The sequence below is a fragment of the Pan paniscus genome, chromosome 21, assembly GCF_029289425.2.
Source record: "Pan paniscus chromosome 21, NHGRI_mPanPan1-v2.0_pri, whole genome shotgun sequence".
Classification (NCBI taxonomy): Eukaryota; Metazoa; Chordata; class Mammalia; order Primates; family Hominidae; genus Pan; species Pan paniscus.
This window is the reverse complement of record NC_073270.2, coordinates 47,713,874-47,737,188: the sequence shown is the minus strand read 5'-3', so window position 1 is coordinate 47,737,188 and position 23,315 is coordinate 47,713,874. Positions and strand designations below refer to the sequence as shown.

The following is a 23,315-nucleotide window of genomic DNA, read 5'->3' as shown; positions in this document are numbered from 1 at the left end:
TCTCAGATAAGACTTTGGACTTTGACGTTTGAGTCAATGCTGGAATTAGTTAAGATTTTGGTAGACTGTTGGGAAGGCATCAATGTGTTTTGAAATGTGAGGACATAAGATCTGGGAGGGGCCGGGGTGGAATGATATGGTTTGGCTGTGTCCCCACTCAAACCTCATCTTGAACTGTAGTTCCCATAATCTCCATGTGTCATGGGAGGGACCCTGTGGAAGATAATTGAATCATGGGGGACAGTTACTTCTATGCTGTTCTCATGATAGTGAGAGTTCTCACAAAATCAGATGGTTTTATAAGGGCTTTCCCCCTACTTCACTCTGCACTTCTCCTTGCTGTCACCATGTGAAGAAGGATATGTCTGCTTCCCCTTATGCCATGATTGTAAGTTTCCTGAGGCTTCCCCAGCCCTGCAGAACTGTGAGTTAATTAAATCTCTTTCCTTTATAAATTACCCAGTCTTGGGTAGGTCTTTATTAGCAGCATGAGAATGGACTAATACAATCTGCCTCACAACAGAGCAATTCTACTTCCAGACGTCCAGACTGAAGCTATTCTCACAGCTGTGACCAAAAAGATACATTGAGTGTTTATTGCTGCAATTTATATAATAGAGAAAAGTAGAACAACCTAAATATTTCTCAGTAGAATAGATAAACTGTGGTTTATTCACACAACATTTAAAGTAAAAGGAATAGCGCATATGAATCAAAATGGATAAATCTGGAAAACATAATGTTGGGTGAGGAAAAAAAGGAAGTTGCAATTGATATGTACAGTAGGATAATAAACAGGAAATTTTTTGAAACACAAATAACAGTAGTGTATACTGTTAAGGAACTCATACATATGAATAGAAGTACAGACTCAGGGGAAGAAATGATACTAAGTAACTGCAGAGTTCTGGTGACCTCTGAGTAGGAACACGCAGGGAAAGGATGAGCAGGATAACTTTGTCAGCAATGTTCTACTTCCTTTTTAAATAAACATTCTGAAGTAAATATGTACAAGTTCTGAAACAAAATGTGCAGGATTCTTGTACCCAGATGTCTTATTTGTGTGTGTGTGTGTGTGTGTGTGTACACAAACATACATATATTATGTTTGAAATATTTCTTAAAAGTTAAAAATGTACAGTTGAACCTCAGGGAGGCATTAAGAAAGGGAGAGAGAGGGAAGGGTGAAGAAATAGGCAAACCCTTAAAGATGATAGGTAGGCAGATTGTTTTGTTTTTGTTGTTTTGGTTTTTGTTTTAAGACAGGAGATCTCACTTTGTCACCCAGGCTGGAGTGCAGTAGTGCGATCATAGCTCACTGCAGCCTTGAACTCCCAGGCTCAAGCAATCCTCCCATCTCAACCTTGCAAATTGTTGGGATTACAAGCATTAGCCCCTGGCCTGGTAGCCAGATTCTAATAGGTCACAGAACAAGCAAGGAGAGGGGTGAAGCAGATGTTAGGAAAGCTATAGTTTCCATCAAAGGAGAACTAGGAGCTGGGAAGGTAATGGGAGACTGTTCAATGGCTTCAGAAGAAAAGCTGAAGGGAGGCTGCCTGTGGAGAGATGAACCCTGATCATCTATACAACCTTCAGTTCTCTCATTTTGGCTGAGCATAATTATTTTCACCATGGTCTTTACTACCACTAAACATGCTGGCCAGGATCTAAAAGCAGTCAAGTTCAACACTTCAGAACTGTTAAGTTGCAGAATACATTATTGCAATACATTATTGCTCTATACAATAGAATAACTGCAATAGAATAAGAACAGCCTCAGAGAGGTTAAGTGACTTGCTTGAGGTCACACAGGAGGGACCTCCAGCATCCCTGCTTTGATTCCAAAGCCTGTGCTCTTTATACTACATGTTTCCTCTCGGGATTCAAATAAGCCTTTTGCAAGTTTCCTACTTCCAGCAACAAATCCCAAGCAGCTTAAACATGTCTGTTGATATCTTTTCGTTTTGTAGTTTCCTTCCTGTGGCCAGAATAAAGCATGATTTAGAAATAAAGCATAAGGCATCATTAATGCCGAGGTGCTGAGTCAACATTTCAGGTCATAGGGAAGTGATGAGGGAGTTTCCAGGGCTTGCAGGTCATTGGTTTCAGCTGTCTCCAGAACACAACACTCTGGTAGGGACAGATGTCCTCTTGGTCCCCATTGAGGACCTCCTGCTTCTGAACTGGCAAGAAATCTCAAGCACTAAACCATCTCCATGAAAACAGCATATTTTAGAGTTGATCTGGGTTTTATGGGCTGGGAGAGCAGCTCCTGAAGGCTAAGGAAGGCAAGCAGGAGGCTCTGCCACCACCTCAGGACATCACCTCTGGGTTTTATTCAAAGGTAGAAGCTGTTCTGCTTGCACCATTAGAGGTACATGCAGTTCAGCCACTCTCTCCTTTGCCTCTCCTTGATTTTCAGTCTTGTCTAACGAGATGGGTTCCAGTTTCCACTTGAGCTTCAGTGATTTTAATTGCACCATTAGGAAGGAAATTGGGGCTTAAATTAGAAAACTAAAAGTAAAAAATAGACATACAACAGCAGCAACAGAAAAATTCTTCTGCATCTTTTCTCTTGTCAACCAGCTCTAAAACTCAACTGAAACATAAATAATCCTACTGTTGATTTTTTTTTTTATTTTGTCTTGGTATTCAGTGTCCAAGCAGGGCAAAAAGTCAAGCACAGTGGACTAAAGAGATGAGCATGGAATCTAGCCATGTCTCTGACACAGGCAAGAAGCCACTTGAGCCTGGACCTCAGTATCTCCACTCTACAGACTTGATGATTTCTCTCCTTCCCTCTTTCGTTCTATTTCTCTTTAACTTGATGATTTCCAAGGTCCCTTCAAGTTCTGATTTTTACAGTTGTGGGCACCTACTATGTGTTAAAGTTATGCAGGCAACCTCAGAGATGCTTATGAGCTAACAACCTGAGGCATACAATGAATCAGGGGCTAAAATCATGAGAGTGAAAAAGAGAGGACAATCTCTAAGGGGTGGAGGAGCAGGATGGGCAGGTGAGTAGTGGGTATTCCAGATGACAGAAATGACAGTAGCAATAATCCTAGCAACAGACTTTGTATTAGTTGTGCTGTACTGGTTGCAACTCACAAAAACCCAACTAAAACCAGCTCAAGAAAAAGAAAAAAATCGTTGCTAGAAAAATGGCTGCAAAGGCAAAGACTTGAAGACCCAGAACAGAGCCATAAAGTGGGGGCCTGGCCACCAGGACTCCTACTGCTGCTTTCTTTGTTGTGCTAAATTCAGAAAGACATTCTCCAGGTTGCATGCAAAATAGCTGCTGACAGTCCTACCTTACAGTTGTAAAGCTCATGACCCAAGGAAAAGAGAACTTGCTCTCCAAATTAGAAAAATCTGGAGAAAATTCTGATCGTATATGAGTCTGGGTTACACACTCACCACTGTGGAGGTTACTGTGATTCTAATGAACAGCTGGAGCACAGCAGCAGCATGTGGAGTAAGGCAGGAGCAGTTTTCCAAACAAGCAAGGGATGATACATCAGGAAAAGGGGGGAACAGATTCTGGGCAAACAAAAAATATCTAACATTATGTGTCACATCTGTCAAACCCATTTTACAGATGAGAAAGCTGAGGCTGAGACAGGATAGGTAACCAGCCCAAGTAACCCACACGTTAGAAGTTAGCAAAGCCAGATCCTAACTCTGATCCATCTGCTCAAATGTACTACCCAGATCTGTTGCTATTCTATTTTCTGGTGTTAAGTCATGCACATATTTTTCAGAATATGGACAACATTTTAAAGAATAAGAACAAAATTAAAATCACCATCATTAAGAAATACTCACCGTCAAAATTTTGGTGGGTTTCCTCCTAGGCGCTTTTTCTGTATCTATGGTATATATTTAGCATGTACCACTTTATTATTCATTTTCTTGACATGAATCCACAAGGCATACCTGAGGACCATGACTGCAATAAATGCCACTAGTGCCCTGCCCAGACTCCTTTTATATTTTATAGACTGGATCACCCATCCCCCAGCTGCTGTGAGTCATGGCTGCTAATGGCTCACAGCTGCTCCCTCCTGAGATGCTTGGGAGATTTTGCCTCTTTGGGGGTCCCATAGTCAATGATTGACTGCCAGAGAGTTATAAAAGTCCAGCCTGCCTCCCTCAAGGAAGGAAAACATGAGGGTCCTGTGGAATGAGGTGGGAGTTAGGTTTCAGTTGAAAGCCATCTTTGTCTCTTTCCCCTTCTCTGACTTGTTTCTACACCTCCTTAGAGGTTTTCTACAACTTATCACTTGCATGTGAGTTCTTGTCTCAGGCTTAGCTTTGTAGATAACCCAACTTGGCAATGACCCAATAAGTTTCTGTTGTCCTAAAGCATGGCTTCTAATCAACTGCTCATTGAAGATGGGGTGGACCATTTAACTGGTGGCCAAGCCCAGCCAACTACCAGCATTTACATCTCAACATGCTTTTGTATTTTTCTCTTCCTTTTCACCCTTGTAATAACTCTTATGAAGTGCTAAAAAGCTGTGTTTCGTGGTTTAAAAAGCCAATTACTTTATTCATTTCTTTAGTCATGTATTTATAGAATCATTAAGGCTCTGAAGAAAAACATGCATTATTCAGTTAAATTTTGCTGCATTTTATGGGAGGAAAGTATATGCTGTAGTAGAAGTCTTAATTTAAGAATTCATGAAGGTTTAAACTTATTGATTATCATATTCGCTCCATCCTAACACGTATAATTTCATATTTTTGAAAATCTTAGAACCAATGAACACATTGAGTGAATGTTTTTACTCCCATCCCATTCTCTAAAAACCTATTACACATTTTTTTATTCATCCACGTGAAGTCTAGAATCACTTCACTGGATCTTAAGACACCCCCTCATGAATAAAATTTAGAATAAAATTAAGTCAAACCTATAAATTAATTTGAAGAAAAATGACATCTTTATGAGTGTCCTTAACCAGTACAATGGTGTGTCAGCCCCCTGATTTAATCAAGTTTTTATTTATTTCTCCCAATTGATCACTGTCATCTTCTCCATGTATATACTGCACAATTCTTATTAAAAAGTTAGTATTTTGGCTGGGCACGGTGCTCACACCTGTAATTCCAGCACTTTGGGAGGCCAAGGCGGGTGGATCACAAGGTCAGGAGATCGAAACCAGCCTGGCCAACATAGTGAAACCCTGTCTCTACTAAAAATACAAAAATTAGCCGGGTGTGGGGGTACATGCCTGTAATCCCAGCTACTCGGGAGGCTGAGGCAGGAGAATCGCTTGAACCAGGGAGTCGGAAGTTGCAGTGAGCCAAGATCGTGCCACTGCACTCCAGTCTGGCGACAGAGCTAGACTCAGTCTCAAAAAAAAAAAAAAAAAAAAAAAAAAATTAGTATTTTGTACTTGCACTGCTAATGGGAATCTGAGGTCTGAGTTGTTTCCATTATCTCTTCTAACTGGTATTGTTAGCATATATAAAAGCTATTTTCAATATTCGTTAAATATTTGATTATCTTACATATCTATCTTATTATCATTTTAGTTGATCATTTGGGGCAAGCAGTACAGATAATTGTATCACTTGCAAATAAAGACAATGTCTCTTCTTTCCATTATTATAAATTTATTTCTGAACCATGTCTTATTACACTGACCAGAACATCTATAAATTTTTTAGAGATAAAAGAAATTATTAGGAATGGCCCCAATATTTCACCACTAAGCATGAAATTGAGTGCTTACTACAGATACTTTTCAACATATTATAGAAAAATGTGTCTAAGTAATTGAAGAATTTTCATCAATGATGGGGTTGAGAATTATCAAATGCAACTTTAGGAGTTTATTAAATCAGATTCAGGATGATGTAATGGAAAGTACTTTCACACTTTAGAGTAAGTGAGACTGTACTGGAATGTCAGCTGTAGTGCTTACTTTGGCCTTTATCAACTTGTCTGACCTCACTCAGCTATCATTTCTTTAGCTATAAGATGATGATGATAACTCATAAGGTTCTGTGATCACTAATTAATCTAGTTTTTATGAAGTGTCTAATATATGGATTATCACACATTAAATGTTCAATTACCATTTCCAAAATAAACTCTACTCTGCTATGGCATTTCATTCTTTTAATATACAAATGGATTTAATTTGTCATCATTTTACTTAGAATTGTTGCATCTATCTTTATAATTGTGTACCAAATGCAAAAACATCGTATTTTCTCTGTGTTTGGATCACCTAGAAGAAAACTGTGCCTTAAAATTTGGAAGGGATACATTTAAATTATATTTTAATGACCTATACATGCAGAAAATTGCATGAAAGAATGCATTCATAAATCCATTTGGACCCACAGTACTTGATAACTTATTCCAGTTTCTGCTCAATGTAAATGGCCATCATATATTGTACACTAGTGACGGACCAGCACTGTGCTAAGCATTTCACGTGCATCATTTAATATGATTGTCACAAAACACCATGTAAGGGAAATAACTCTTCCCCCTTCTTGTAGATGAGGGAAATGAGGCTGAAAGAGGTGAGTATCCTGGCCAACGCCACATAGTAACTGATAGAACAAGGTAAGGCTGAATCCAAAATAAATCCTACTATATACTATGAGGATTTAGTGGGTTTCCTCCTAGGCTCTTTTTCTCAATAAAGATATCTGAATTGATCTAATTCTTTGTTAATTTCTGGTAATTCATATTTGCTTCTAACAAAATTTCAAATATATAGAATTAAGTTGTTTTTGATATTTTCTTAGACTACATCATCTGCCCAGTATCTATCTGACTCCTTTTAGTTCTGTCCTAATTTTAAGTATTTATGCTAGCTTTCTCTTTTTCTCATTTATAATTGCCAGAAGTTGATTTATTCTACTGTCATTTTCAAAATCCAGCTCTTGGGTTTACTTATCAATTTTATTTTTTGCTTTATAATTAATTTCTGATTTTATCTTTACTATTTCTTCCCTTCTAATGTATCTGAGTTATCTTTGAACTTCTTTAATAATTCATTCCTTTTATTCTCTCATTTAAATTGGAAATACTAAAACTTACAGAGAAAGACTTCAAGATGGCTGATGAGAAGAATTTCATGCTTTCCTCGTCCACTTAGGGGAACAAAAATAGTGTATACACAGTCACACTTTGAATACATTATCCAAGACAGAACACTGGAGTTCAAGAGAGAAGTGACAGAAAACACTAAAAGTGAGGAAGGAGAAGAAAGCAAGGCAGCCCGCTTGGCCAGGATTGGCTGGGAGCCGGGAGTAACTTCCCAATGTGGCGAACAGTGAGTGAGAGACTTCCAGCAACACACAGCCCCACCATGCAATCATGCAATCCTGGTCACGTAAGAGAACCTCGACCCTCCCAATCTCTGAAACTGACACAAGAAGCTGCTGGGAGATGATTGGATGGAATTGCTGTGGGGCGAGGGAGCTCACACTGAGTCCCACACTCTTCTGAGACCTAAGAAACTATAGCAAGGCATCATTTTCAAACTTAGCTTCTGCACACTGTCCTGGGGCCCAGCAGCACTGGGACTGAGGCACTCAGGAAAATGGGGTTGTCACTGCTGAGACTGCAGCATGAGCTGGGAGTACTCCCACAGCCCGAGCTGAGAAGTGAGCAATGTGCAGGCTGCAGTTTGCCAGTGCCAGGAAGGAAGTACTGCTGGGACTTGAGACTGGGACACAAGTGAAGTGTGAGTTGCTGCTGGGACTTGGTCACGATCTGGGCAGGGCCTCCTGCAGCCAGGGCTGGAGTGCAAGCTAGGCACACGCTAACACTGCCAGGGATGTGGGGCGAGCCCCATCAGAACTAGGATGAAGCAGGGATATGTATTCTCCACCTGCTGGCCCAGACTGTGGCCACTGAAGCTGGCTCCATCTTCTCCAGTGGGATATCCTCAGTGCAACTGCTACTTCCTTCATTGGAACACTCCACCTGGAGCCTAAGGATTGCCATGCCCTCACTCACAGTGCCTAGTGCCCTCTCTCACCATTGGCAAGCACAGGCCCATCCAACCTGACTATGCCATTCTCCCTCTCGACACAGAGCACACAGTCCAGGTGATTGCCCAACCTAATCCACCACCTCGGGCACCTGACCACTCCTTCCATGGGCCTGAAATTGAGACTAAACTCCCAGCCACTACCACCTTAGCTGGCACTTACCTGCAAGCATAACATGTGGGTCTGAAGACTGCTCAACCTAGCCATTTACAAGCACTGCCAACATCAATATGCACACCACTTGGGCCCCAGAAAATTGCTCCAGTACTGCTATTGTCATCGCCCGTGCCACACCAGCTTCCCAGGGGCCCAGGAACCCACTCACCCATCTGATCCACTGCTGCCACTACTGATATTCAAGTAAGCCACCTGGAGGCCAAAGAATCAGCCCACCAGTAACTGCCAACACAGGTGCCAGTGTACACCATCATGGGACACAAACAGAGGCACACTCAGCTCACTGCTGCCATGACTGTGGCCTGAAGACTGACCCAATTGCCATCTCAGTCTCCATCACAACTTTACCACAACCTTCACTAATAACCACAATGTAACCCACTGAGGAAATCACAGATTCCACTAACACTGTCTACAGACAAAGAAATCGTGCAGAGACTACACTACTGTATGCACCCAGAATCAAAGTAATGTGTCCTACCCACTCAACACCATACATAGAGCTTCAGGAAAAAGTTCTCCCTACAAAAGTAAATCAAAAATAGAAAAAAAAAAAAAATGACTGTTACACCAGATGTGCAGATATCGATTGTAAGGACACAGAAAACATAAAAATGCAGGGAAATATGACACCTCCATAGGAGCACAATAATTATCCAGCAATAGATCTTAATCAAAAAGAAATTTAAAATTCCATATAGAGAATTCAAAATATTGATTTTAAAGAAGCTCAATGTGATACAAGAGAATTCTGAAAAACAATTCAAGGAAATAAGAAAAGCAATTCAAAATAAACATAAGAAATTTACCAAAGAGATAGATACTTCTTAAAATAACTAAATATAAATTCTGGAACTGAAGAATTTATTGATGCAAATACAAAATACATTTGAATGCCTCAACAATATACTAGATCAAGCAGAAGAAAGAATCTCAGAACTCGAATATAGGTCTTTTAAGATAACCTAGTCAGACAAAAATAAAGGAGAAAAAGAGTAAAAACAATAAGCAAAGCCTTTATGACATTTGGGGCAGCACGAAGTTATTAAATATTTGAATTGTCAGTATTCCCAAGGGTGAAGAGAGAAAGAAAGAATTGGAAAACCTATTTAATTAAATAATAGACAAAAACTTCCCAAGTCTAGCAAGATATTTAAACATTTAGATACAAGAGGCTCAATCTTCCAGCAATTCCCAGGAAAATACAACACAAAAGGTCTTCTCCTTGGCGTATTATAGTCAAACCGTCTTAAGTCAAAGAAAAAGAATGAATCCTAAAAACAAGAGAAAAGCATTTCATTACCTATAAAGGAAACTTCAACACACTAACAGATTTCTCAGCAGAAATCATACAGACCAGAAGATAATAAGATGATATATGCAAACTGCTAAAAGAAAAAAAAATGTCAAACAAGAATACTACATTCGGCAAAATTATCCTCCGTAAATGAAGGAGAAATAAAGTTTTTCTCAGACAACCAAATGCTGAAGGAATTCATTAGCACTAGACTGGTCCTACAAGAAATGCTCAAGAGAGTCCTAAAAATGGAAATGAAAAAACAACATTTACCATCATGAAAATACATGAAAGTATAAAATTCACTGGAAAAGCTATTACAAAATGGAGAAAGAAAAAACTCAAGTGGTACCACTACAGAAACCCATCAAACAATAAAAGAGAAAGAAAAGAACAAACAATATATAAAAGAACCAAAAAGCAATTAACAATATGACAGGAACAAAGCCTGACATATCAATAACTTTGGATGTAAAGGGATTAAATTCTCCACTTAAAAGACAGAGAGGCAGTGTGTCCCGCCCCGTCCCGGCCCGGCCCCGCGCACCTGCTCCAGCCATGATGAGCTTCCGAAGCGCGGACGCGTTGCTGGGGGCCCTGTTCCTGCCGTTGCACGGCGGTGGCAGCCTCCACTACGCGCTGGCCCCAAAGAGCGGCACGGGGGGGACGCGCTCGGCCGCCGGCTCCTCCAGCGGCTTCCACTCGTGGACGTGGACGTCCGTGAGCTCCGTGTCCGCCTCGCCCAGCCGCTTCTGCGGCGCAGGCGCCACCTCGAGCACCGACTCGCTGGACACGCTGAGCAACCAGCCAGAGGGATGCGTGGTGGCGGCGGCTACAACGAGCAGTGAGGAGGAGCAGCTGCAGGCGCCGACGGACCGCTTCGTGGGCTACATCGACAAGGAGCGGCAGCTGGAGGCGCACAACCGCAGCCTGGAGGGCGAGGAGGCGGCCCTGCAGCAGCAGCAGGTGGGCCGCGAGGTCCATGAGACGCGCGGTGCGATGCTGCGCCTGGGCAGCTGCGCCTGGAACAGGAGCACCTGCTCGAGGACATCACGCACGTGTGCCAGCGCCTCGACAACGAGGTCTGGCAGCGCGAGGAGGCCGAGGCGGCAGCCCGCGCACTCACGCGCTGCACGCAGGAGGCCGAGGCGGCGCGCGTGGAACTGCAGAAGAAGGTGCAAGCGCTGCAGGAGGAGTGCGGCTACCTGTCGCGCCACTACCAGGAGGAGCAGGTGGTCGAGCTGCTCGGCCAGACCCAGGGCTGCGGCGCCGCGCAGGTGCAGGCTGAGTTGCGCAACGCCCTCAAGTGCGACGTGACATCGGCGCTGAGCGAGATCGGCTCGGCGTGCAGCTTGAAGGCCATGCGGTGCAGAGCACGCTGCAGTCCGAGGAGTGGTTCTGAGTGAGGCTGGACTGACGTTAGAGGCAGCGAAGGTGAACATAGATGCCATGTGCTCAGCGTCGGAGGAGATAACTGAGTACTGGCGTCAGCTGCAGGCCAGGACCACAGAGCTGGAGGCACTGAAAAGCACCAAGGACTCACTGGAGAGGCAGCGCTCTGAGCTGGAGGACCGTCATCAGGCCAACATTGCCTCCTACGAGGAAGTCATTCAGCAACTGGACGCCGAGCTGAGGACCACCAAGTGGGAGATGATAGCCCAGCTGTGAGAATACTGGGACCTGCTTAATGTCGAGATGGCTTTGGATATAGAGATAGCCGCTTACAGAAAACTCCTGGAAGGCGAAGAGTGTCGGACTAGCTTCGGCCCAATTCCTTTCTGGCTTCCAGAAGGACTCCCCAAAATTCCCTCCGTGTCCACTCACATAAAGGTCAAAAGTGAAGAGAAGATCAAAGTGGTAGAGAAGTCAGAGAAACTGTGATTGTGGGGGAACAGATGGAGGAGACCCAAGTGACTGAAGAAGTGACTGAAGAAGAGGAGAAAGAGGCCAGAGAGGAGGAGGGCAAGGAGGAAGAAGAGGGTGAAGAGGAGGGGGCAGAAGGGGGAGAAGAAGCAAAGTCTCCCCCAACAGAAGAGGCCACATCCCCAGAAAAGGAAGCCAAGTCCCCAGTGAATGAAGAGGCAAAGTCACCAGCTGAGGCCAAGTCCCCAGAGAAAGAGGAAGCAAAATCCCCAGCCGAGGTCAAGTTCCCCGAGAAGGCCAAGTCCCTAGCAAAGGAAAAGGCAAAATCACCAGCTGAGGCCAAGTCTCCAGAGAAGGCCAAGTCCTCAGTGAAGGAAGAAGCAAAGTCTCCAGCTGAGGTCAAGTCCCCTGAAAAGGCCTGAAAAGGCCAAGTCCCCAACAAAGGAGGAAGCGAAGTCCTCTGAGAAGGAAGAGGCAAAATCTTCAGCTGAAGTCAAGTTTGGGCTCGAAAAGCCCAAAGAATCCAAAGCTGAAGCCAAGAAGGAAGAGACTAAAGATAAGAAAAAAGCAGCCACCCCAGAGAAGGAGGCTCCTGCCAATGTGGAGGTGAAGGAAGACGCTAAACCCAAAGAGATGACAGGTGGCCAAGAAGGAACCAGATGATGCCAAAGCCAAGGGACCCACCAAACCAGCAGAGAAGGAGGAGGCAGCGGCAGCACCAGAGAAAAAAGACACCAAGGAGGAGAAGGCCACCGAGGCCAAGAAGCCTGAGGAGAAACCCAAGACAGAGGCCAAAACCAAGGAGGATGACAAGACCCTCTCAAGGGACCCAAGCAAACATAAAGCGGAAAAGGCTGAAAAATCCTCCAGCACAGACCAAAAAGACAGCAGGCCTCCAGAGAAAGCCACAGAAGACAAGGCTGCCAAGGGGAAGTAAGGCACGGAGAAAGGAATGTCTGGAGCAGCCGAAGAAACTCAGAAGGGGCCCAGAGCTCAAGGATCGGAGTAATGCAATTTTCACTTTTTCTCTCTTAATGTAAGAAGAAACTGCTTAGATGATGGGGCCTTCTTCTTCAAACAGGAATTTCTGTTAGCAATATGTTAGCAAGAGAGGGCACTCCCAGCCCCCTGCCCCCACACCCTCCCCAAGCGATGGACAATTGTTATGAAAGCTTATGTAGCTGAATGTGGTACATGCTGAATGCCACACGTAAACTCTTGACTATAAAAAACTGCCCCCCTCCTTTCCAAATAAGTGCATTTATTTCCTCCATGTGCAACTGACAGATGACCACAATAATGAATGAGCAGTTACAAACACTTTATGCTTGACATGTCTTAAACTATTTCTACATGCCTTCTGTTTTCCAAAGGACTGGTCAAGCCCTTGCCCAGAGCTCTCTATTCTAGAAGAGCTGTCCAGGTGGGGCTGGGCACTGGCCACTGAATTATGCCAGTGCACACTTTCCACTGGAGTCCACTTTCAACTTCTTCTGTGCAATAAAACCAAGTGTTTATAAAATGAAAAAAAAGAGAGAATAGCTGAATAGAGTCTTTTAAAAACGTGATCGAACTATTTGCTTCTTACAAGAAACTCAAATTATTAGTAAAGACACATAGACTGGAAGTAAAAAGATGGAAAAAGATATTCCATGCAGATGGAAACCAAAAATGAGCAGGAATAGTTGTACTTCTATCACATAAAACAGACTTCAACTCAAAAACAGTAAAAAAAAAAAAAAAAAAAAAAACCACACACACACACACACACAAAGAACATTATTACATAAAGATAAAAAGATCAACCCAGCAAGAGGATATAACAATTCTAAATATATATGCACTCAATACTAGAGCATCCAGATTCATAAAGCAAATATTACTAGGTCCAAAGAGAGAGACAGATGCAATGCAGTAGTGGTGGGGAACTTCAACATTCCACTGTCAGCATTGAGCAGGTCATCTAGACATAAAATCAAGAAAGAACATTGGATTTAAACTGGACTTTAGACCAAATGGGCCTAACATTTACAGATCGTTCTATACAACCACAGAATATGCATTTTTTCACCAGCACATAGAATATTCTCCCGGATAGACCATATGTTAAGCTACAAAGCAAGTCTCAACAAATTTTAAAAATCAAAATTATATTAAGTATCTTCTTAGACCACAATAGAATAAAACAAATAAATCAATACCAGGAGCAATTCTGGAAACTATACAAATTCATTTAAAAAATGCTCCTGAATGACTATTACATCAACAAAGAAATTAAGATGAAAATAAAAAAATTTATTGAAACAAATTAAAATGGGAATACAACAACCAAAACCTGTGGGATATAGCAAAAGCAGTGCTAAGAGGGAAGTTTATATCAATAAATGCCTACATCAAATTGTGGAATTATTATAAATTAACAGTCTAACAATGTACCTAAAGAAACTAAAAAAGGAAAAAAACAACAAAACCCCAAATTAGCAGAAAAATAGTAAAGATTAGAATGAACTAAATGAAATAGAGACTAAAAAAATACAAAAGTCAATAAAAGAAAAAAGTAAATTCTTTGAAAAGATAAAGTCAATAAACCACTAGCTAGACTAAACAAGAAAAGGGAAGACTTAAATCAACAAAATCAGAAATGAAAAAGGAGACATTACAACTGATGCTACAGAAAAACAAAAGATGATTATGAACAACTATATGCTAACAAACTGAAAAACCTAGAGGAAATAGACAAATTCCTGGAAACACACAACCAACCAAGATTGAATCAGGAAGAAACAGAAAACTTAAATTGGCCAAAAATGAGTAGTGAGTTTGAATCAGTAATAAAAACTCTCCCAACAGAGAAAAGCCCAGGACCAGATGCATTCACAGCTGAATTCTACAAAACTTACAAAGATAAGCTAATACCAATCCTTCTGAAATTACTCCCAAAAATCTAAGAGGAGGGAATTCTCCCTAATTCAATCTACAAGGCCAGCATTACCCTCATAGTAAAACCAGATAAGGACACACATGTAAAAGAGAAAAACTACAGGCCAGTATCCCTAATGCACAGAGATGCAAAAATCCTCAACAAAACATTAGCCAATCAAATCCAACAGCATTCAAAAACATAATTATAATAACCAAAACAGCATGGTATTGGTATAAAGCTGGACACATAAACCAATGGGACAGCATAGAAAATCCAGAAATAAAGCCACATGTTAACAGCCAACTGATGTTTGGAATTTTTCATTGACACTTTATAAAATTAAACTAATTTTAATTTTATTTCATTCTTATCAGAGAATTTATCCAGAATCATTTCCAATAACTTGATCATCAATTTTCTTTATAAACTAGTATAGGTTGTGATAAATGTTCCATGTTTTATTGCACAAAAACAATGAAAATTTTCTTGCCATTTTCAGAACACAAAATTTAATCCAAATCTATTAAATCAAAGTCAATATTACTAATCATACATTTTTTTTAAACCAAAGGCTACATGATGGTTTTTTGGTTTTTTGTTTTGTTTTGTTTTGGGTTTGTTTAGGGTTTTATTGGTTGGTTGGTTGGTTGGTTGGTTGGTTGGTTGGTTTGTTGCCTCAACATCTGAAGGCTGCAATGTATGCCCATCAGTAGTAATTCTGGGTCAGTGGAAATGGGATTACTCGCCCCCTCCCGCTGAATATCAGAATATGTGTGTATGTAAGTTTTTATAAAATGACTTCTCAGACTCTGATATGATCTTTGGGGCATCTTTTACCAACTTAGTTGAGAATCACTGAGATAAATGGAAATTAGCATCATGGCATTCATGTGAATTTTATCTTTCATTGGCATAAAATGACTTCTAATAATTATATTTACCTTGTACTATACTTTTTTACTGATGTTAATATTGTCACTCCTAGTCTCAGTTTTTATTTTTAGCATTTTTTTCCCCTCTTTTAGGTGAAGCTTTGATAAATAGCTATAATTGGCTTTGGTGGATTCTAAACCAAATCTAAGACAGATCTTTTAACAGAGGAATTTAATCCATTTACTGTCATGTTTGGCCTTCACGTATTTAACTGATATATTTAATTTGTGTCAGTCAAATCAACTTTTGACTCAGGCAGCTTTTTGTTGTAAAAAGTGTCTTCTAAGTTGTATAGACCAGTCCTTCACCTGTTTTTGCCCTCATGCCCATCCCTGCCCTTTCCGTTGCTTATTTGGTATCACAGTAGGGCTGACCCATACAGGCTGCATTTTCCAGGTTCCCTCATCCGCTCCCTTCAGGATAGGTTTGGCCAGCGATACAGACTGGCAGAAGATTGCAGTGTAGAAAGCAAGAAGAAGGGTATTTCCCCCTCTTCCTTGCCTTGACTGCATCCCTTCTGTGACTCCAACTTGGGCTGGAGAAGGCTCCCTCTTTTTCCAGTTTCTACTTGGTGATCCCTGCCCCGGGGGCAGTGACACTGCTTCCATCTTTTGTCCCTACAGCCCAGAATTTCCATTCTCTGTCCTCCATATATCCTCCCCATTGATAACTACCTTCTTTCCCTGGGCTTTTTCTCTCCATTCCAGGAGATCTTCTTAACTGCATCTTCCTTAACACCAACTCCATTTTCTGCAATATTATTTATTTTCTTTACTGCTTCTAATCCCAATGCAAGTTTTATTAAGCTATTGGATTTTACAGGTATTTACAATCTTTATCTCAATTTCTGCTTGCATCTTAGCTACTCTTTTAATCTTACTATGTCATCTGTCATTTCTTGTATCTCAGCGTTCAAATTTACTGAGAACACAAAAAGACGCATCCTAGTAAATGCCTTTATTAACTATTTTATATTTTTTCAAGACATTTTTCCTCTGAATCTAGTATTCTCCTTTTTATGTCTCAGAACAATCTTCAAGGTCTCTTGTTTTGTTTTTCCTATTATTCATGCTTGATAAAGGAGAAAGCTGGTCAGGCATGTTGCCAGTACATAGTTTGGATGGATCTTCTTTCGTCCTTGTTATTAACTACATGACTATAATTAGAATCCACATCTAGACCTTAAGCTGAGGGCTGATTAATATGCACAGATTCCAAATTCCTAGTGGTACAGTCCTTATTCTCATGTGTATTCTAGACCAGAATGGGCTGACTTCGGAACATGTGGAGGGAATATTCTGGGATAATTGTATGCAGCCGTCTCTGCTTTAGGAAAAGCAATGCATGGACATTTACATTCACCAGCATATAACTGTCTCACAGGTCTCTCTAGCTCTACTCTTTCATAGATTTCACAGTCAATTTCATTGATTTCACAGTATGGTATTGGTATGGCCTGAATGTGCACCCCAAAATTCATATGTTGAAACTTAATCACCCAAATGATAGTGTTAACAGGTGGGGCCTTTAAAAGGCGATTAAGTCATGAAAGCAAAACCTTCATGCATGGGATTACAGCATTTTAAAAGGGCTTGAGGGAGTGGGTGTTTTCTCTTCCACTCTTCTGCCATGTGAGGACACAGTGTCCATCCCATCTGGAAGATGCAGCAAGAAGGAGCCATCCTGGAAGCAGAGAGCAGCCGTCACCAGACACCAGATGTTAGTGCCTTGATATTAGACTTCCAGATCCTCAGAACCATGAAAAAATCCATTTATCTTCCTTATAAATTACCTAGTCTATGGCATTTTGTTTTAGCAGCACAAACAGACTAAGACACATATGCAAAGATCCATATCCTGTTTTCATCTGCCACGATCCCTTCCTGCTTTTTTAATTTCTAGAAAGTTTAAATTAGTCCCACAAATGGTAAATCAATAGAAGTGATAATAGGGAGTGCTGGAGGTTAAATGGCCTCAGAAACAGCTTCTGTGTAGTAAGTGCGGGTTTCTCTCATTTTGTTCAGTGGAGACACTGCCTTTAAGGCAGGAAGTAGATAGGAGTAATAACTGAAAATCTCCTATCATGTATTTTCTGTTCTTTTGCCCAAGAGTATCATCCTTGCTTTACTGAGTAAAAACTCCACCCAAGGCCCAGAATCCACGTTACCGAAAAGTAGCAGTGGTTTCTGTGTCTTCATGAGAAGTGCCACGGGCGAGGAGAAAAGGGAACCCAAGTGCCACAGCCAGATGCCAGCTGAATCTGGAAGTCCCACCTATGTTATCTGAACAACCACTTCCTTCTCCCTCTCTAGCTTTCCCACTTAATCCATAGGGTCCCTGTCCAAAAGGAATGTCAAAATGTTATCCCATCTAAACTCCTTCCTCCTAAGAGGTCAGTGTTGACCTGCCCCATGTCTGGAGTTCTCAAACCATCCATTCCACATTCATAACTTTCCAGCCTAGACCTTTATTCACTTAAGGGTATGGGGGGCTACCCCAACCCACTCCCCATATTGGTATCCTGCTATCCCTATATCATATTCAAATTCTTGTACTCAAGCAGATTCTTGTGCTCAAATTCTTGTACTCAAGCAGATTATTGTGGAATTGCCTGCTGATTCAGCATTCCATGATGTTGACCCAGAGTGAATAAACAATAAATAAAAATACCAAAATAATGTTACTGTTTCAACTAATTCATTTGTCAGGAACTAAGAATTCACATAGTAATGGGAATAGAGGAAATAGATGTTAACAGATATTTTGAAATTTATTATGACTTAAGGAACAACACATTATTATTTACTCCCCTACCCACCAACTTCCTAAAATTTCTGTATGCACTTTACTCTAGCATTTGTTTAATTATAGCTTATTTTTTAATTATTCAGGTGTGTATTTACCTCCCAGTTAGGTTCCATGTTCATCCAGGGCATGAATGACAACTTACTTGTCTTTATGTCCACAGTATAGTGTGCTCAATTCTCACCAGAAGGACAAGCTAGGAACTGATGGGTTGGGTCCTGTAGAGGCAGGACTAGCAGGTGCATCTCTGACCTGGAGCCGCAGGTGTCCCTGAATAGTACAAGGGGCAAAATAAGAATCGGATGAGGCAGGACAAGGGGTATTAGAAGAGGAACTAAATGTAGTTTTCAAAATAAGAATGAAGATCTTAGGGCAGATATTATGAACTAGAACACAAACCAGGATGTCTAAAAACTAAGAAGAAAAAGGAGCAGAAGCAGAGGACAGGACTACTATCTCTATTTAGCATGAATGATGGACACACAAGTTATGCCTAAAAATCAGAGCCACAGTGGATCAGACTCTCAGTGAATGTTAATTAAATTGGCACAACCAAAATGAATTATGAAAAGTAATAACCTTCAGTTCCCTCAAACTTCTCCCAGAAATCCCCCCAAAATTATATAAAAGTTATTTTATATCTAATAACTGCAAAAAAAAAAAAGGCTTGGGGTATAGGATTTGAAATTGCACAGATATGTCACTTCATGATTCCCTACTCGTTTTGTCAGTCCATGATCTTGAGCTGACCTTTCTGAGCTCAGTTTCCTTAGCTGTAAAATGAGGATAATAGTGCCCATGTCACGGGGCTTTTTAGAGGAGTGAATCACGTAGAAAGTATCTAGCACACCAGAATCATTCAATAAATGCTGGTTTCCATCCCCCTTCATCAGCGGCCTTGGGAGTCTAATGAGGCTAAAGCAGGGATGCTTACTTAACAATTTGGAGCAAAGCAGCCCTGGTGAGCAGACATGCATTCCTGATTTCATTACGTGCCAGAAGATGAAAATGAACAGCCCTGCGGATTGTGCCCCATCCCTCGCAGCTGCCTCTCTGCTGAGGGATTTACGTTCTGTGTGATTAAGCCTGAAATGGAAGGAAGCTTTAATGTGCTAGGCTGGCATGGCCTGGAGGAGCAAATTGATAAAGATGCCTGGGTCAGTGGCAAGCTGGGTGGTTCCTAATTTATAAAAACACCTCGAGTTCCATTACTCAGCCCCTTCTTTTCTGCTCCTACCTCCCCACCCTTCCTGTTCAACGCTTCTCTTCCCCTCCTTGCAAAATGGTGACTTACTTATGAAAGGAAAAGGGATTTACTCATAAAGATAAGGCATCAGCCAAACCCACAGCAAGAACATTTCTAGAGAAGCAACATCTGGTGAACAGCAAACATTTGCTGAACTCTTTGTACCAGGTGCTGGGATGTCGGTGATATGACCAGTGACCAGGTTAGGTCCTGCCTCAGCTTTCTGAACACTTAACCTCTTTGTTTCCTCTTTAAAAAATAAATAAATAAAAATAAAAAATATATTTTAAAAATGTTTTAAAAAATTAAAAAATGGAATAGTGCTAGTTCCTGTCTTACAGATAGTGGATGCTCAATAAAAAGTAGCATTTAGGCTGGGCGCGGTGGCTCACGCCTGTAATCCCAGCACTTTGGGAGGCTGAGGCAAGTGGATCACTTGAGATTAGAAGTTCAAAACCAGCCTGACCAACATGGTAAAACCCCATCTCTACTAAAAATTAAAAAAAAAAACTAGCCTGGCGTGGTGGCGTGTGCCTGTAATCCCAGCTACTGGGGAGGCTGAGGCAGGAGGATCACTTGAACTCAGAAGGCAGAGGTTGCAGTGAGCCGAGATTGTGCCATTGCACTCCAGCCTGGGTAACAGAGTGAGAGACTCTCTGTCATAAATAAATAAATAAATACATAAATAAATATTTGAAGTAGCATTTATCATCATCATTGTCCACCCAGGCTTCCAGATTCCAAACCTTGGCATCTTCCTTAAGACAACCCTCCCCAGTGACCCCAGATTGGCAGAAAATATCTCACCCCCTCTCAGGGCAACTCTGCTAGTTCATTTCTCCACTGGGTTTTTGCTTCAGAGGAGGAGGGAAGGGGAGAGAAAGGAAGAGCAGGGGAGTGGGGTGTAGGGGAGGGGAGAGTGCTAACATTCACTGGGAAACTCCTTTGGATCAGGCAGCATGGCAGTCATTTCAGACCATTCCAGTTAGCAGCCTCCTGGTCAGGGTCCCTGCCTTGGGTCTCACCCTTTCCTTCAATCCTACACATCAGCCAAGATCTATTTCTCACACACAGTTCTGATCTTATTAGATCCTGAACTGAAATCTTCGAGAGTTTCTTACGGGCTGTCAGATGAAGGGCATGGTCCTCAGTCTAGCAGCCTAGGCTCTTCATAGTCTGGTCCCAGGAGAACACCTCATACTCTCACCACCAATGCTTCAGTCAGTCTGCCTAGATTGCTTACGTTCTGAGGAATCAGCTTTCATGTCCCCTATGCTTTTGCTCACGCAAATTTTCACTGAGATTGCTTTGAGCTTACTCATAAGTTTGGGAAGGACTGACATCTTTACACTTTTGATTGACTCTTCCAATCCAGGACCATGATATGTCTCTTCATTGATTCCAGCCATTCTTCATGGCTTTCAGTAAAGTATTGTATTTGCTTTCATATAAATCTGGACTATTTTTAGTTAATTACCCAGAGTTTTATATTGTTTTTATTGCTGCTATTATAAATGGGATGCTTTTATATATTTTTTCTAATTACATATTTCTAATCAATGGAAATGCTATTTTTCTTCATGTTCATCTTACATCCCACTACCTTACTGAACACTCTTATTAGCATCAACTACTTTTAGCTGAGTCTCTTGAATTTTTGATATAGACAGACATGTCACTTATAAATCATGGTATTTTTTAGGCTAAACAAGTATGGTAAATTTATCATGAGGATATTGAGGCATCTCACTAAACCCAAAGGCTCAGGAAAAAGTAGAATTAGAGTCTCAAATGCCATGAGGATTCTCTCCATATCTCCTATAAACCCAAATTTAACACTTTTATGTTAATTTATTTTTATATGAGTTAAAGTTTACAATTCTTTCCTTATTTCAACTAGTTTATGCATTAATGCAAAAGATCTTCATGTTATAAAAATACATATGTGTACAAACTGAGCTAAGGATTACTTTTTAAAGACATGCTTTTCAAAATTGTCTGAAAATTCAAACAATGTAAAATAAATTTGTGGGTTTTATTCAACACTGAGATGCATAGATGTTGGTCCATACATAAGCTGTAATCCATTTTTTCTTCTTTCATTTTTTAAAATAACATGCAGGAAAATTGGCATACGGTTCTACAAGTTTCAACACATACACAGATTTGTATAACCACCACCACAATAAGGATGCAGAACAATTCCAAACAATTCCTTTGTGCTGCCCTTTTTTAGTCAATACCTCTTCCCATCCCCAAACCCTGGCAAGCCCTGATCTGTCCTCCATTACTATAATTTTGCCTTTTCCAAGATGCCATATAAATGGAATCATACAAACTGTGGCATTTTGGATCTTCCTAATATTTATATATCTCCTTTTGTATTTTTCTTATCTTACTGCTTTGGCTAGGATGCCACTGGATCCTTTCGGTTTATTTTTGCCTCCCAACTAGACTTTGGGATTCCACATAGTGAAAGTAGTGTCTCCTTCACTACTTTGACCAATTCTTAGCCAATGTAGGTGCTCACTATGTGTTTCTGGAATACATAAAGGCATTATCATCAATAGATGGGCTTCCTCTGGGGGCACCATATAAGCTTCCCCAAAACCAAAACCCTTTCCCAAGAAAAGGCATGTTCTAGCACCTAGCTGGCCCATGGGCCTGTAAAGAAATCCCCCAACCCATCTTCATTAATTTGTCAAGACACATACAAAAACATCTGCCTATTACATGCTCACTGTGCCACATGGAACTGTCAGCCTCTAATTAGAACTAATTAGCTAATGTGGCCTTCAAATTTGGAAGACAAGAAGTTTTGCCTGTGTTCTCAATTGGTGTTAATTATCCTGGAAACCTGTTTCAACCCAAAGTCTCCCTCAAAGCATTGAGATGCTCTTTCCCATACAGGCTCCAGGAGGTAACCAGTGTGATACTGGCTGACAGTTAACAAGACTCTCTTGTATCAAGACCTTAGGGAGAGAAGGACTCATGGCTCTCTAAGGAGCTCTATTAATGCTTCCCCCTCAAGAAGACTTTTGTGAAGAATTCAGGATATTCTGGCAATTCCAGAATAGGCGTTTCAAGCTCAACAGCACATGGAAATCAAATTAGGAGGGGCTGGGTCTAGAACCAGATGTCCCCATTAATGGGGCAGCAGGAAGAGTACCCCAAATCACTTAAGGAGTCCATTTGAGGGGTTGCAATCCAAAAGACATATCCCCTTTCCTAGACTTTGTGGGATGACTGCTTCTTGTACTTGCCAAAAAATGAATGTAACAACTTCTTGTCTTGGGAGAAATTTGTAGTATTTCACACAGAAGGATATATTATGAGAGCATATGCATCAAGGGTTCCTGTTCATCTGGTGGTCAGTGCTGGCCTCCCATAGTGTGTGGGGTTTTCCCTTTGTTTCAGAGCCATTGATAAATCTGGATCCATCTACCTACCCAGGTCATGGCCAGAGCAAGGCTCAGAGTTTATGCTGATTCTGGTTGAGCAGCATGCAAATCGAATTTCCACCATTGAGACACATCCTACTTTATCACCCCTGTGAAATACCCCTACCTCTCACTCAGTGGTTATTCAAGGCCAGTAATGCAGGGAGTCCCCAACAAATGTGATGGGGATAGGACAACGATTGGCTTATGGTAACAGCTTCAGAATCTAAAATTTACTTCTACCCTAACCTCAGCACCAGGGAAAAATAATAAGGCATTAAAGACATAAGTAAATTTTTAAAAATAATTCTTAAAAATCTGGTCCTTTATTAGCTATACTTAGATAAAAGTGAGGTGAGGAAAAAAAAGGTAGAGGGGGTGGTCATTTTTTCTTCTCATAGCAAATCTATTTCTTTCATTGGACTGGATCCTTTCTAATTTGAATTGGTTCAAATTGGAGCTAAATATCTGCAGGTAGGGGTCCTGGGGAAGATAAAAGCATACCAATTAATATGCATTGGAATCACCTGGATATGGTATTAAACTACAGATCCTGGGTGAGCAGGTCCAGGGTGAGGATGAAGTTCTTCATTTCTAAGAAGC

General features: G+C 41.1%; 1 pseudogene; it reads left to right on the top strand.

Annotated features, from left to right (window-relative positions):
- Positions 1-7,236: 7,236 nt before the first annotated feature.
- LOC100970618 (neurofilament heavy polypeptide-like) lies at positions 7,237-13,133 on the top strand (annotated as a pseudogene).
- The last annotated feature ends 10,182 nt before the right edge of the window (positions 13,134-23,315 follow it).